General features: G+C 38.0%; 1 long non-coding RNA gene across 9 annotated transcripts in view; it reads left to right on the top strand.

Moving 5' to 3' along the window:
- LOC143662607 (uncharacterized) overlaps nt 1–14500 on the top strand; it is a 38685-nt gene extending 24185 nt beyond the window's left edge. The window contains exons 2-6 of one of the 9 annotated variants that reach the window (XR_013165462.1): nt 5549–5656; nt 9329–9478; nt 9566–9649; nt 13737–13863; nt 14129–14500. This is a non-coding gene — a long non-coding RNA (uncharacterized LOC143662607). Of the gene's footprint in view, nt 1–5548; nt 5657–7131; nt 7214–9328; nt 9479–9565; nt 9650–13668; nt 13864–14128 lie in introns of all 9 variants that reach the window. The other 8 variants (XR_013165458.1, XR_013165456.1, XR_013165461.1 and 5 more) reach the window with 8 other exon arrangements.
- The last annotated feature ends 463 nt before the right edge of the window (nt 14501–14963 follow it).

The raw sequence follows: 14963 nt of genomic DNA, 5'->3' as shown, positions 1-14963 counted from the left end.
GGGGAGTTATATGTAGGATGCCAAATTCGCCTCAAAATGTTACTCCTCTTTCCAGAATCTTGCCTGCTTGAGTTGGCTTCTTCAGTTATTCTCTCATGCTTTCAATCAGTTGTTTATTGCTTTTCATTCATGTTTCTACCTGTTCTTGCTAGTAGATTTAATCAAATACCATTTTTATTTTTAATTGCAGACCCTGGTATATGTATATTTAAATTAATAGGAAATCTGCCATATTCTTCTTCAGAACAGCTGCACTCTCTTTCCTCCTACCAGAAATGCAGGGGATTTATCATATTCTCACTTACCCTGCCAATATTTTGAAATTTAAGTTATATTAAATATACCTTATTTTAAACAATTTTTCATTTTCCTTATTACTGATGAGTTTAAATATTTTTTCATGTTGATTGTTTTCATTTGAATTTCTCCCATAAATTTGCCACTGCAAAACAGTTTATATATACTCTCTCTTCAAGCTTTGTTGTCCATTCCTTGAATACATGCTACCATAATTTCCTTAGCTCCTACTGTTCTTTTTACCAACGTTCTCTTTCCTTCCCTTTTCTTTTTTTTACATTTTTGAAACATTTTTTATTGTGAAATATAACATATATACAAAAAGCAATAAATTTCAAAATACAATGTAACAAAAGTTATAGAACAGATTTCAAATTTTGGTACAGGTTACAATTTCAAGTTTTTCCTTCTAGCTGCTCCAAGACACTGGAGACCAAAAGAAATATCAATATAATGATTCCGCAGTCATCTCATTTGTTAAATACCACCTTCTCTGTTATAATTTTCCTCCTTTTCCTTTGATCCTTCTTTCAATCTTTGGGGGTATTTGGGCTATTGCATTCCAACTTTTTCATGTTGGGTAGGGGGTTCAACAATATTGGATGGGGGATGGAATTAGTTGATGTTCTTGGAGAAGCTGGCCCCTTTGGGTTTCAGGACTTATCTGGACTAAGAATCATCTGGAGTTTGTAGGTTTCTGCAAAGTAATCTTAGTGCATGAACCTTTTGTAGAGTCTCAGACAGAGCCCTAGATGTTCTGTAGGATTAACAGGAATAGTGTTTGTTGGGGTTGGCGAAGGGTAATTAGCGACAACTAGCTGAAGTTTGCATTAAGAGTACCCTCCAGAATAGCTTCTCAACTCTGTTTGAACCCCCTTAGCCACTGATACATTATTGTGTTGCATTTCTTTTCCACCTTTTGGTTAGGGAGGTTTCAATCCCAGGGTGCCAGGACCAGGCTCATTCCTGGGATCATGTCTTATGTTGCCAGGGAGACTTACACCCCTGGATGTCATTTCCCATGTAGGGGGAAGGTAATAGTTTTCCTTTTGCAGAGTTGGGCTTTGAGAGAGCAAGAACCCATGCAAGCGGGACGTTTTTGATGGCAAAAAGATTGCTAAGATGAATACCTACTGTGTAGGCTTTAATAGAGTAAACCATATGGTAGTGATATTGCCACTGCAGTATAAAAAAAAACAAGAAGAAAACTGCCTCTCCTTCACAAATTTTCTGAGAAAAATCCCCAGAGTTTCTGTTAAGAGCTTAATTTATACAGTTGTAAGCTCAAATGCCCAGATTTATAGAAAGGCAAAGTACTGTGTTGTGCAATGATTATATCCCTAGTCCCAAGGTAGAGAGCTGTCTCTCTCAAAAGGGCCACCTCCCCTTACATACTAAAGAAATTCCTTGGCTGAGGCCCCAGTTATGATGATGCTATCCCTGGTAATAGCTGCATAACAAAGGTAATTCACTGAAGCCCACTTAAGAGAATTGCTGGTAAAAGAATAAAACATTTATCAAAATCAATTCTCTCTGCCCCAAACCTCTCAATTATAATTCTTGCTGTTAAAGAAATTGCTACTGCTGAATGAATGAATAAAATAGGTTTTAAATAGGGATCTCTGAATAGCCTTCAATTCCAATCACAGTCTGATTACTGGAAAGATTCCCCACCATCCTCGCTTCTTGGCACTTGGACTCTACATGTTAAGTTTGAAAGTGGAGCAAGTCAAGAAAAGATAAATATATATAGTGACAAAACTGCCTGCTCAACAATGAGTATCTGTCTTCTCACTAAAGAGAAATCAGAACTTCCATGGTAGAGAGATCAATATCTTATAAACATTTTTGTGTGCATAGGAAGAGATTTCCAGTTGCCCAGTAAATCACTTATGATGAGAATTTATTGAACTGAACTACTATTTTAACATATTTACTGGAACTTTTCCTGGATAGGGATCCTACAAAACTGAAGATGGTCCCCATCTTCAAAGCACTACAATTTAAGTGGACTGATATATCATATACTTGAAAAATTAGCAGAAAATATTTTAATGTATATTGTAAGTATTAAGAATCTGCAAAAATTTAGATGTGGAAGACATTGCCCATGCTGTGTGGACAGGGAACTCTTCATGGAGGAATGTAGGGACTACAGTGGAAAATGCTTTACCACACATCTTACTCCTTTCCAATCTAATATCCTTCAGTACCTACAAAACATCAGTTCAGGAGAAGTTTCCTTTATCATCAGGTTTTCCATCTGAAGAACTTGAAATGCCCATCCAATTCATATGTGGCCTGTCATGTTTACTGTATCATTTTCAAGGTATCAGTATCAAGAAAGCAGACTTTTGATTTAGATATTCTTGATTTTCAGGACCATGTACCAACTGTTTATCGTTAGACTGACTAACACAGTTTCTGCTTAGTTTCCTCATTTGTCTGCTTGGAGAGGTGTGCTGGTTTGAATGTGTTGTGCACTCCAAAAAGCCATGTTCTTTAATCCTGATTCAATATTGTAGGGTGAAAACCTTTGATTAAATTGTTTCCATGGAAACTGACCCACCCAGTTGTGGGTTTGAACTTTTGATTACTTAGAGATATGACTTGGAGATATGACCCATTCAAGGTGGGTCTTGATTAGTTTACTGGAGTCCTTTAAAAGGGGAAACATTTTGGAGTTGCTTCAAAGCCAACACAGACAGAGATATTTGGAAATGCAGAAAGAAAATGCTCTCGAAGAAGCTGTCAGGAACCAAAAGCCAAAGGACCAGCACATGCTAGTCACATGCCTTCCCAGATGAGAGCAGTGTTCCAGACCCATCGACCTTTCTTGAGTAAAGGTATCTTTCCTGAAATGCCTTAGTTTGAACATGTTTATGGCCTTAGAACTGTAAATTTGTAACTTCCCTTTTCAAAAGCTGTTCCATTTCTGGTATATTGCATTCTGGCAGCTTTAGCAAACTAAAATAAATGGCAATTCAGGAATTTACCTTATACATTTGCTGTGAGGATTCAATTTAAATAATTAACTTATTTCACAGCCTGACTCAATAAATGCTATGCATCTTGATTAGCTTTTTTCCTATAATGTATTCCAAAACCTACCATATATCCAACAAATAATAGAGGCTCAAAAAGTATCCTGTAAATGAATTAATGTGCAAAGTGATAAAAGTTTGGCAGTAGATAACATCATGCTGAGGACAACAAGGATATCAGCCAGAGCCTAAGCATACCTATACAAGGTTCTGGAAAGCAAAAACTTTACCTTATTCCCCTTAGTTTTCCAGACTTTCCCCTTCATACTAAGATAACACAGGTAGGTAATTATATCAATTTTTAGTATTAGACAGAAAGCTCTTACTCTGATATTTCTACTGATTAGCTCTGTATTTCTGAGCAAGATTCATTAGCTCTTTGGTCTTCCATTTTTTTATCTGTACAAGCTAACCCTTGTATAGTATTTAGGGTTTACACATATTAATTTAATTTGTGCTCCCCAAAGCCCTAGATATAAGGAAGATTATTACAGTTATGCCAGTAGTCAAAATTGAGGCAAAGGGAGGATCCCATTGTGCGTAATTGCAGAGCAGGGTACCAAACTGAGAGATGATCTTGACCATTCTCTGATTCTTTTTTCTACCTTATTTATCTATTCATATGTTCTTATAGCACTTACAGTCTCAAATACACAACTTTCAGCTTATGTTAGTCTGGGTGACCTAAGAAATGGATATAAAGACAGGACTAAGTCTGTAAGGATTTTATCAGGGGGAATGCTCATATGGGAGAGAATAAGGAGAGAATCAGGTAAACCTGAGACAGCCATAAATCTATGATGCAAGTCCACCTTCAAGTGAAGGAAAGAGGGAGTAAATATTAGATGGAAGCATCCAAGACTGCTGTGTGGGATAAAGAAGGTGAATCAAAACAATTAGGCAATGCCAAAGCCAGCCATCGGTATTCTTAGAATTCTTGCCAAACTTATTACCTGATGGGGAAGAGTCCCTACAAGGTGAGATCTCGGCACAAATCTAGCCATGGATTCCAGAGTGTAGCAGCTGGCCCTTAGTTAGTGCCACTCCAAGAGTTGATGGAGGTGAATTATTGTGGCCACCACATAGTTAAATTGTATACTTTTTAATTATTTCCTATATAGTAATCTCATACCTATGAAAACACATATAAAAATTACAACTATACAGTAGGTAGTGCTGAATAATATTTCTTGATTGTTTGGTGGTTGGTTTATGATATCATATATTTGAATATTTTTCAGTGGAAGGTTCTATTTAAGACAATACTTTCTGGTAATACTGAAATTACCACATGAGAACCATTTCTTACTAGAATGGCAGGGAAGAAAAGGGGCTACTTAGGCAAAAATTCATCTTTCTTGGACCATTTTGAGATTGGACATATAGAAATTGGAGAGTATTTGTCCCTAAATACCATTTTCAACAGAGTTTAAAGTAAGTTAAATGATTTTCCCAATGTCACATGGTGAGCTAGGTTTGAAGACAGAAGATGAATCCCCTACCTGGCTTCCTAGTCCAGAGGTCTTTGTATACTATCCTGCTGCCTCCCTTCCTTGCTGACTGCCTCACTTTATCTCTCTGACACATGAAATACCAATTTCTGTAGTAAAATGTACATAACCCCCCACCCTTCAACGGAGCAATCAAGCGCAACATCATTAAGCTATCTGTTTGCCTGGCAGAGAGGGTGAGAAAGGGTAGTGTGCCTCAGGTGCTGGAGAGGTGCCAATACTATTACACTCCTCCTGCTCTCCGAGTTGGCAGCTGGGTCTGAGGTTGACAAGGAGGGTGGATGAAGTATCTTTGGGTACCAAGCTGCATGAAGGCTTCACTCAGCTGCTAGTCATCTGGGGCTCATGACCTGACAATCAGCACAGGCAGTTTAGCCTGTGACCCTTTCCAGGGGAGGAGGGAAGCACTTACGTATTGGGAAGCCCCAGTCAGATGAAGGCTGTCTTCCTTCATCCCATATTTAGAGTGCTGCCTTCCACCTGTCTCTCCTGATTATTGCCAGGAGTTTTGTGGGGAGTATTAAATAGTGATGGCAAGGTTGCCACTTCCATAATCGCTTCCTCTGACTTCTTGACAGGGTGGCAGTGACTGCAGATGGATTCCCACAAACATGTAACAAGTTTGCTTGCTTTCTTGTATCTGAAATGCTGTTTTCCATGCACACAGAGATTAATTATTTTCTTTTTCCATTATAGAAAATCCAACTGAACATTTGAATGCCTTGCCAAAGTTCTATTTTCACATGAGAATCCAGTATCTCTGACCTCTGTGTAGTGTCCAATGATAGATTTAAATCCAGCCAGGTAATGATATTTTTTGAAAATTCTCACTGTTCATGGGAGCAGAGGAAAAAACACAGATGTATTATACATTTGCTTGCACTCCACATATTTAAAACCTAAAGGAGTTATAAGAACACAAATAATGAGAAAAATGAAATAGAATATCATTTCATTTAAACTAAATATGAAGAACCAAAAGGTAGAGTAATAGGCATCAATCATAATATTAAAATAATAGTACTTTCCATATACATAAATTTTAGAGATATCAAGGCCATTTCACTTAAAACTCCTTTCCTCAGATGTTTTGGAGGTAAGCATAACAAAAATAATTATCCCCATACTAAAGATGAAGAAACTTGTTCAGAAAGATATAGACAGTTATTGTGCAATTTCATACAACTATAACATGAGAGAGCTGAACAGGAACTGTAGTTTTTTGACTCATATGTCATGATAATCTAGAATTATGAGTTGCTGGATTTATGAGAATCTTTTTATAGATGTTGTGAGGTGCGGAAGTAATATTAGCCAATATTTATGGAACACTTTTATGTTAGGTCCGTTGCTATAGTAAGAGCACTGTAAGACATAAGAGGAAGAGAAGAACATGAGCAGATCTCAACTGGCCTTTATTAAAGTAACTCCCCACAGAGGGCACACCTAAGTGTCAACTTCTGGAGGTGGACGGTTGATTATTCATCCTAAATTCTCAATAAGCTAAATCACAAGACACAAAATCTTGAAAATTCCCTAAGATTTCAGTATAATATTTTAAAGCTTGGGGACAGGGGAATAATAACATAATCATAATTGTAACATATTCCTAACAAAGGTGGGATATTCTGACTCTTTTACAGAGTTACCAGAAAAGATGGTAGTTCTGATTTAGGCCCAGAACAAGAAAAGTCTATGCAAGTGGTCCAAGCTACCAGAAAATCTACTACTCTTGCACTTGGGCCATATGATCCCACAAATCTGTTGATGCTTGAATGTCAGGGCAGAGAGAGATGCTGCTTTGAGTTGTTGGAAGACTGCTATAAGTGAGTCATAGTACAGACCCTCAGGATTTTGGAGGTAACCCTTGCCATCCACTGTAGATGACTATTTTCATTTTGAGCTGCCCATCATGAACTGGGTGTCGTCTGACCCATGAAGCTATAAATTTGGGCATACACAGCAGCTCTGCAACATTAATGGAAGCAGTATATATGAGATTGGGCTTGAGCAGTCCCTGAAGGCTCAAGTAGGAAGTGACCCAAATAACCTTGACACCAACTCCTGCCAAATTAACTCATCTCTCCCATCCCGCACCTCACAGAGAATTCTTTATGACTGTCTTTATGACTGAGAAAGAAAGAGCTCAGAACTGGTTTCACTTAAATCTGGAGGATTTCCCTTTACTAATGTCCTTAGTAAAGGGAAGAACTTTGAAGACTATATTGTCTGGAAAGAGAAATTTCCAGGGATATGAGTATATACCAACTCATTCACAGTGGTTGATGACTTGACTGGATGATTAAGGACTTGGAAGGAACACGATGGCAAAATTGGTTAATAAGGAGATCTGGGAAAGAGGTATGTGGGTAGATCTCTCTAAACGGGGAAATAACTTGAAGACATTTTTGTCCTATGTAATGCTGACCAATGGGCTATCTCAGTGGAAAAAGAATTTAATAAGCAAGTGGTTAGGATGACCTATTCAATGGACCCAGTTCCTTGTCTTTTATGGCCATTTTTGTCATTATCCATTGGACTCATTAACAAAATGGTCATGGTGGCAAGGATAGATTATGTTTTGGCTTTATAAAATGGACTTCCACTTGTCTAGATCAGCCTGGCCATAACCATTGCTGAGTGTCCAATCTGTCAGCAGGAGAGAACAGCACTGAGTCCTCAATACAGCATCATTCCCAGGGTAATCTGTCAGCTGCCTGATAGCATGTTGATGTGCTGGACCACCTCCTTCATGGAAGGTGCTGCACTTTGTTCATATTAGAATAGACACTGTCATGGTTAGGGACAGGTGTCAACTTGGCCAAGTTGTGGTACCTGTTCATCTGATTGGGCAAGCGCTGGCCTGTCTGTTGCAATGAGGACATTTCATAGGATTAGGTCATGATCACGTCAGCTACATCCACAGCTGATTCCATTTGTAATCAGCCAAAGGGGAGTGTCTTCTGCAATTAGTAATGCTAAATCCAATCATGGGAAGCCTTTTAAGGAGGACTCAGAGGAGACCGGTTCCATTCCTGCTTTGGCTGGTGAGCCTCTCCTGTGGAGTTCATCCAGGCCATCCATTGGAGTCATCGGCTTCGCAGCCTGCCCTGTGGATTTTGGACTCTGCGTTCCTACAGTCACGTGAGACACTTTCATAAATTTTATATTTGCAAGTGTTCCCTGTTGATTCTGTTTCTCTAGAGAACCCTAACTAATACAGACACTTTCAATATGAATTTGCATTGCCTGCACACAATGCTTCTGCTAAAACTCCCATCCATAGACTTACCAAATATCTTATCTACTATCATGGTGTTCTACACAGCATTGCTTCTCTTCAAGGAAATCACTTCACAGCAAATGAAGTGGGACTATAAATCCATGATACTGGAATTCACTGGTCTTTCCATGTTTCTCACCACCCTGAAATAGCTGGTCTGATAGAATGGTGGAATGGTCTTTTGAAAACCTAGTTACATGGCTAACAAATGGCCACCCTTTGTGGGTCCATGCAATGTTCTTCAGGATGATATATATGCTGTAAATCAGCATCCAGTATTTGGTGCTATTTATTCCATAGCCAGGGTTCAGATTTAGGAATTATGGTATGAAAATATGCATGGTTGTACCTATTATTTGCTCTCTATTATCAGTTTTATAGTCTAAATGTTTTACTTCCAATGGGAGAAATGTTTCTAATAGTAGAAATAATCATTACATTAGACTGGAAATTGAGATTGCCGCACAGAAATCTTAGGACTCTTCATGCCACTGATCAACAGGCAAAGAAGGGAGTTACTATACTGGCTGGGATAATTGATCTTGATTAGTACAGGGTAACCAGACTGTTATAGCACACTGGAGGTAAAATGTATGCCTAGAATATAGGGTATCTCTTATAGCATCTCATAGTACCATCATGTTCAATAATTAAAGTCAATGGAAAACAACAACCCTATTCATGCAGGACTCAAGTCAAGGTTTGGGTCACTTTACCAGGTAAAGAACCACAACAGTCTGAAGTATTTGCTGAGGCAAAGAGAGTATGGAATGGGTAGTTAAATTTCTAGTCCCCTTATCATCTACCATTAGGTATATTAGTAACTTTCCATCACAGTATTTAAGTTATAGGACATCAAGGAGAATAGTGAATACCACCCAAAGATTTTGTATCCTTTTCTAGGGAAAGGGTTAGCATGGTTTTGGTTGTATATAGGATAGTTGTTATGTTAGGTGGAAATATAACTTTCTTTATTTGGAGATTAAATATAGTTAAGAAGTTGTGTATGGTTGTCAAGTTGGCAAGGAATAAACTGTGATCATCAGTTTTATGTGCCTTCTTGGTTAGGTTACATTCCCCAATTATTCAATGGAACACTAATCTAGGTGTTACTGTGAAAGTATTTTGTGGATGTGATAAGCATCTCTCATAAATTGACTCTAAGTAAAGGACATTATCTTCAATTAATCCAGATGGTCCTAATCCAGTAAATTTGAAGACCTTATGAGCAGAACTGAGGATTTCCTAAAGAAGAATAAATTCCATCTTTGAAATCTAGTGCTCGCCTGAGAACTTTCCCTACAGACTTTTTACTTTCCTAGTCAGCCCTGCCAGGCAATTTTGTAAGTTAACTCCTTGCAATAAATCTATGTTTATGTACATGTATATGTATAAAAGCTCCTACTGATTCTGTTTTTATGGTTGAATAGTGACTGATACAAGAAGGAAATAAAAATCACTTCAAGAGTGGAAGCTGTGTGAAGTGAACTGTGTTTCGTACTTGGTTGTGCCAGGTATAACTTTCTATCGGGCTTGGAACACTATTTAGATGAGAGAATTTTAGAAAAAGCTATCTGTGAGATCTTAAAAGACTGGATCATCAATGTTCACTAATAATCTCAGAAATCCAAGTTTTGCTTTCTTTCAAATATTATATTGGTAGCTCAGGGATTTGTCGAGAAATAGCTTTGTGATATGGCCTTTCATGTAATTATGATCAATAATGAACCCATTGCCTCAAAGAGAATAACTCTTACTGGGATGTGCCCTGCCTGGGGAGTTACCTCATTAGAGGCCAGTGGAGCTGGCAAGCCTCAAGGCGAGGAGTACTCTTCTCTCATTATTTATATTCCTGTATATGTAATTCTTCTTCTAAAACAAAAGATAGAGGGAAACAAACAAACAAAAAAAAAAAAAAAAAAAAAAAAAACAAGGCAAGGAAACTGACCTTCCTTCCTTACTAGTAAAAAAAAAAAAATTTTTAAACAGGCACAAATTTGGTTTTAACAGCATTCCTCTTTCACTTGTCAATCACCATTCCAGACTATGCCTCTAAAGTCATCTGCACAGCCATGCCTCTGCAACTACAGAAGACCATGCTTCCCTTTTATAGCCAATAAGCTCTCGGATAATTGCCCCCTTGTAAAAAATCTGATGAACAAATCCATGTCTAGACAATTTCATGGGGATATGGAAAAAGTTACTGGGGTGAAAAATCAAGAGGTGGGGCCAGCCATGGTGGCTCAGCAGACAGAGTTCTAGCCCCAAGAAGTGTACTCACAATATACTAAAAGGAACAGAATCCCGAGAAGAGATTGACAAGATAGCCCTTTACTTATTTGATTCACTTGCAGTTCTGGCCTCTGGTATTTAGCCTGCCTGGTAATGGTATTGCCCATTTTGCCCACCACTGCCTTTCAAACATAGGGTATTAATCCCAATGTCAAGGTCTCACGTGGCCTGTCTGAGATAACAAGACTATCAAGTGGATGACCTGCCATAGGGCTCTATCTCCAGTGAGACTAGAGTAGGAGCTTTTTGACAAATTGTCTTCAGCCACAGAGATTATCAAGTCATCCACAGATCAGTTTGCTTTTTCAGGACAAAATGGAAACTCAAATATTATGTTTATGATATGTTGTCTCCAGCCCTTCTACCTAAAATGATGTCTATCTCTGCCTCCTTCCTTGATTTCTGTCTCTGTCTTTTCTAATATTTCCATCATAATGGAACAAGACTAACAATGCAGGCACAGTGCCAGCTCCCATGGCTTTGGATGTGCACGCATGTTGAGGGGACATTTAAATGATGTTTGTGTGCTGCACAGTCAGAAAAACAACATTTCCGTGCTGGCTCCTTTGATCTCCTAAAAGCCAGCTATCTAATGCAGAAAGATTTTTTAATGGATATAAATAAATCCTAGTGGCTCCAGCCTACCCCACAGAGCCTCATTTGGCTCCACTGGCTCATCCAGGTTTGCATTTCATCAGATCAAAGTGGGCACAATTATCACATTTCAAAGTAGGCTTGGGTTGCAACATCACAAATTTTAAGTATAACATACAACAGCAATAGCAACAATCCTTTCCACTAGAATGGTAAAGGGTATGTGTTATTGGAATTGGAGAAATGAGACTAAGGAAGACAATTTTTCCCACTGGAAAAGTCAAGGACTGCTTTTTGTGTCATGGAATATTAGCAACTCTGGGAAAAAACAGAAATCGTATTTCACTTTAGTTTGAAGTTGGTGCCAGAGTCAAAAACAGGTAGCAGCAAGCTGTGGATACTTCGCCCTTTTCTAAAATTATTCCAAGCAATTAGATGTAGTACAAGGAAGTAGAGAGCAAGGATCAGGAAATAATTCACAGGGGAGGCATTTTAGCAGAGACTCCACATGAGAAAAGGAAGGCAAACAAAAGCCTGGAAGCTGTGAGAAAAGCATCTGCTGGACCCTGAGAGCAATAGACAGGGACTAGGTAAAATAAACCAGTAGGGAATGTTTGGAGTCAGACTGAGAAATAAAGAAGGCCTTAAATAAAGATACCAGTTTGCTGATGACAGAAGAGCAAAAGATTTGATCTCTATCCTTTGAATAGGATCAGCAGATTTCTAAATACCTATAAAAGCCTTAGTTGGGATTTTTTGAGTGAAACACAGGGCTGAGAACACAAGAAAAGAAATAAATTTGGTGAAAAGATAAGTTTCATCTTTGCTGAGTCAGATGCCCTTTTAGACACGGATTTGGAATATTTAGGAAGCAGCTAGAACTACAGGTATGGGTGTGAACAAAGAGAGGGGTGCTGAAAATATGATCACAAGGGAAGTACAGGGACTGAAACATAAAATGTGTATAGTTTGAAAGTTTCAGGGATAGACTGATGAGGAGAAGTAATCAATGTGGCAGAATACGAGCAGTCAGTAATGAAGAGGAGAGGAGCAAAGGACATGAAAACCAAGAAAGAAAAGCATTACATAGAGTGTGTACTCAACATTGCCAAAGTCACAAAGATTTCAAATAATATGAGCAATGAAAGAAGGTTGGGTTTGGCAGTTAGAAAATTATCAGTACAATTAGCAAAGTAATTTCAGGAGAGAAATAAGAAAAAAAAAAATCCCAGAGGAAGAGTGAATGCTAGATAATGAATAAGAAAATTAGAGGATGACTGACCTTTACAATATGTTTTAAAGTACAGGGCATGGCAATTTTGTGGTACCTTTGTAACTTGAAGGGAAGGAGATCATAGATGAAGGAAAGTAGCAAGTGAAAAGGAAAAATCAATATATATCACAAAAGTTGGTTCCAGCCACCAAGCCCTGATCAACTCTTTGTAGAAATTTTGAAAAAGAAAGTTTCTTAGGCATTAATGTAGATTATCACCTTGGATCCCATTTCTCTAGTTGGCCCCATTAGCTGTTATTAAACAACTAGAACTCTTGACCACAGTTCCCTTCAATATAATGCTGCAACCTCGACCCAAATCTCAAGGAAGGAGACTTGAGGCTGTGCACATGAATTTCTTTATTTAACCTTGCATTTACATCCCCAAAGGACAAATGGGTAAATCAGTTTTTATGATGCTGGGGTACATAAACTGAAAGGGAAACAGGAACAGCTATCAGAGCTGATGGGGACAAGCAACATGAGCATCAAGCAAATTGGGCATTACATCTGTATTGGAATCTTTTCAACATGAACAGAACAGGATAAAATATCTAGAATGTAGGATTTGGGATAGAAGCAGCAACCTGGAGCCAGAAGATCAAGAATCAAAAGTCTGCCAAAAGAGAGACAGAGAGATAGACAAGAGTAGAACCAACAAGTAGAAAGTCTGATTTTGAATCAAGCAAATGGGTTATTGGGAAAAAGTGCAAAAATCTCAGTCAAGGCTATTGGAACAAGAAAGGGCACCAGTAGGAAATAAGTAGCATTCAGTTATCCAATACTGTTTCCTCTGTAGAACTGTGTTAGTCAAGATACCCAGGAATAATTTCAACTTGAGATCATCGAGTCTCTGATTAGACCTCTAGAAATAAGTTAAATGAATTCAAAATAAGGTAAGGAGAGCTGGTAATGGAGATAAGTGCAGCTAACATGGGAATTCAGATCAAGATGAATGAACTTGAAGAAAAAAGTACCTCTGTTCTTGTAGAGAGCTGTGACACAGATATGACCAGTGTCTCAGCCTTTACTTTGTACATATTTTATCAAATCATAATTGCCCCTCATTTGATCCACACAGTAACAATGTTAACAAAAGTCAGAGTAGAAATAATAATCTCCTCTCACTCCACGAAAAGGAAGTGAACTGGAATATTTAAAGTGATTTTTCTGAAGGTTTTGTAATTATTGGCAGAGTCAAAACTGGAATGTTGATCAACTGACTCCTAGTACATTGTTGTTTTTTTCCCTGCCCTCCTTCTTTATAAACTGAAATGAGATTTTTATTTCAGATTAAAAAAAAATGATAGGGCCGCCTGCTATTACAAATACAATTCTTTTATTATCTTCTCTCTTGCCTCCTTTCCTTTCTAGTTAGAGATGTGACAGATTCAAAAATCTACATTCCTAGTGAAAAGCAATCCCTGTTTTGTGCTATCCAGGCTTCTTAATGAAGGGCTAATGGGATCAAAAAGGACCTGAGAAACTGCAACAAATCTCATGACAGCAAGATTTGCCTTCTTCTCCCTGAGCATTCTCTACTGGATCTGCAAACATATCACATACAAGGTCAGCAATTAAATCACATCTACCACTCCCCCTTCATTACCCCTTTCCCAACCTCAACCATTCTCCTCTTCCTAAGGTCTCTCATCATTCAGGAAATTAGACTAAAATAATGAAACATTCCAGGTGAATAGTCCTGTAAATGCCACTCATCACTTAGAGCCAGAGTACTTCATCTCTGTAGGGGGATAAAAGAGTGAGTTGGGGAGAGGTTGAGGAGAGAATAAAAAATCACCAGCTAAATCTCAGATTTTTTTTTTAATTTCAGAAAAGAAAGATGAACTGTTCTCTGAATGGTGGAGCCTTCCAGGAGACCAAGTAATCTGTAAACTGATTTGCCTTCCTGACTGTGATTTACCAGACTGACACCTAATTTGTTCTGAGCACAGTTGATGCCTCAGACACAATGGCAGATGACAGCCCACATAACCTCTCTTTCAGCTTTCATCTCATCTATTCCATTTGAAGTTGAGTTCCGACATGAGAGAGGCACAGAATTAATATTACTTTGGATCAGCTCAGTCTCCAGAGGGAGCAGCAAAAGCTTTTCTGGAAACAATAAACCCTTTAAACATGACAGGGGGAATGGGACCTTAGGAGGTCTCTGAAAGTATCCATTATTAAAGAAAGGGGGGAAATCCTCGTGGGTAACTTTGATTTTTTTTTCCAGGAAAGCAATGATGAACTAGTGCCAGTTTTACATACACATTTAAAGATCTGGGATGGTTTGTGTTAAAAATTGTTTGTCTCCCTTGCCCTTTAGAACATTCAGCAGAGGGAAAGAATTCATAGTGAATTGTATTTGTTATAATATTGAAATTCCTTTCTTGTTTAATCTTTACCAAATAAAATTAAAATTAAAATGGGGAAACAACAACTTCAACTACAAAAGCCAGAGAAGAAAAAGACATTAAAGGCATTATAGTTGATAGGTGTGTATGTTTGTGGATATGTAGATAGAGAGATAGATAGATAGATAAATAGATAGATATAGATATATGATATAAATATTGAAATTGAAATGTAACTGTATGAATTTCTCCAAGATTCAAACTGGAAAGCATTACACACACACCCCTACCCACATATGCATATATGCATAT

The sequence above is a fragment of the Tamandua tetradactyla genome, chromosome 18 (assembly GCF_023851605.1).
Source record: "Tamandua tetradactyla isolate mTamTet1 chromosome 18, mTamTet1.pri, whole genome shotgun sequence".
Taxonomy (NCBI): Eukaryota; Metazoa; Chordata; class Mammalia; order Pilosa; family Myrmecophagidae; genus Tamandua; species Tamandua tetradactyla.
Note: the sequence above shows the minus strand (reverse complement) of the source record. Positions and strands in the feature narration are given on the sequence as shown.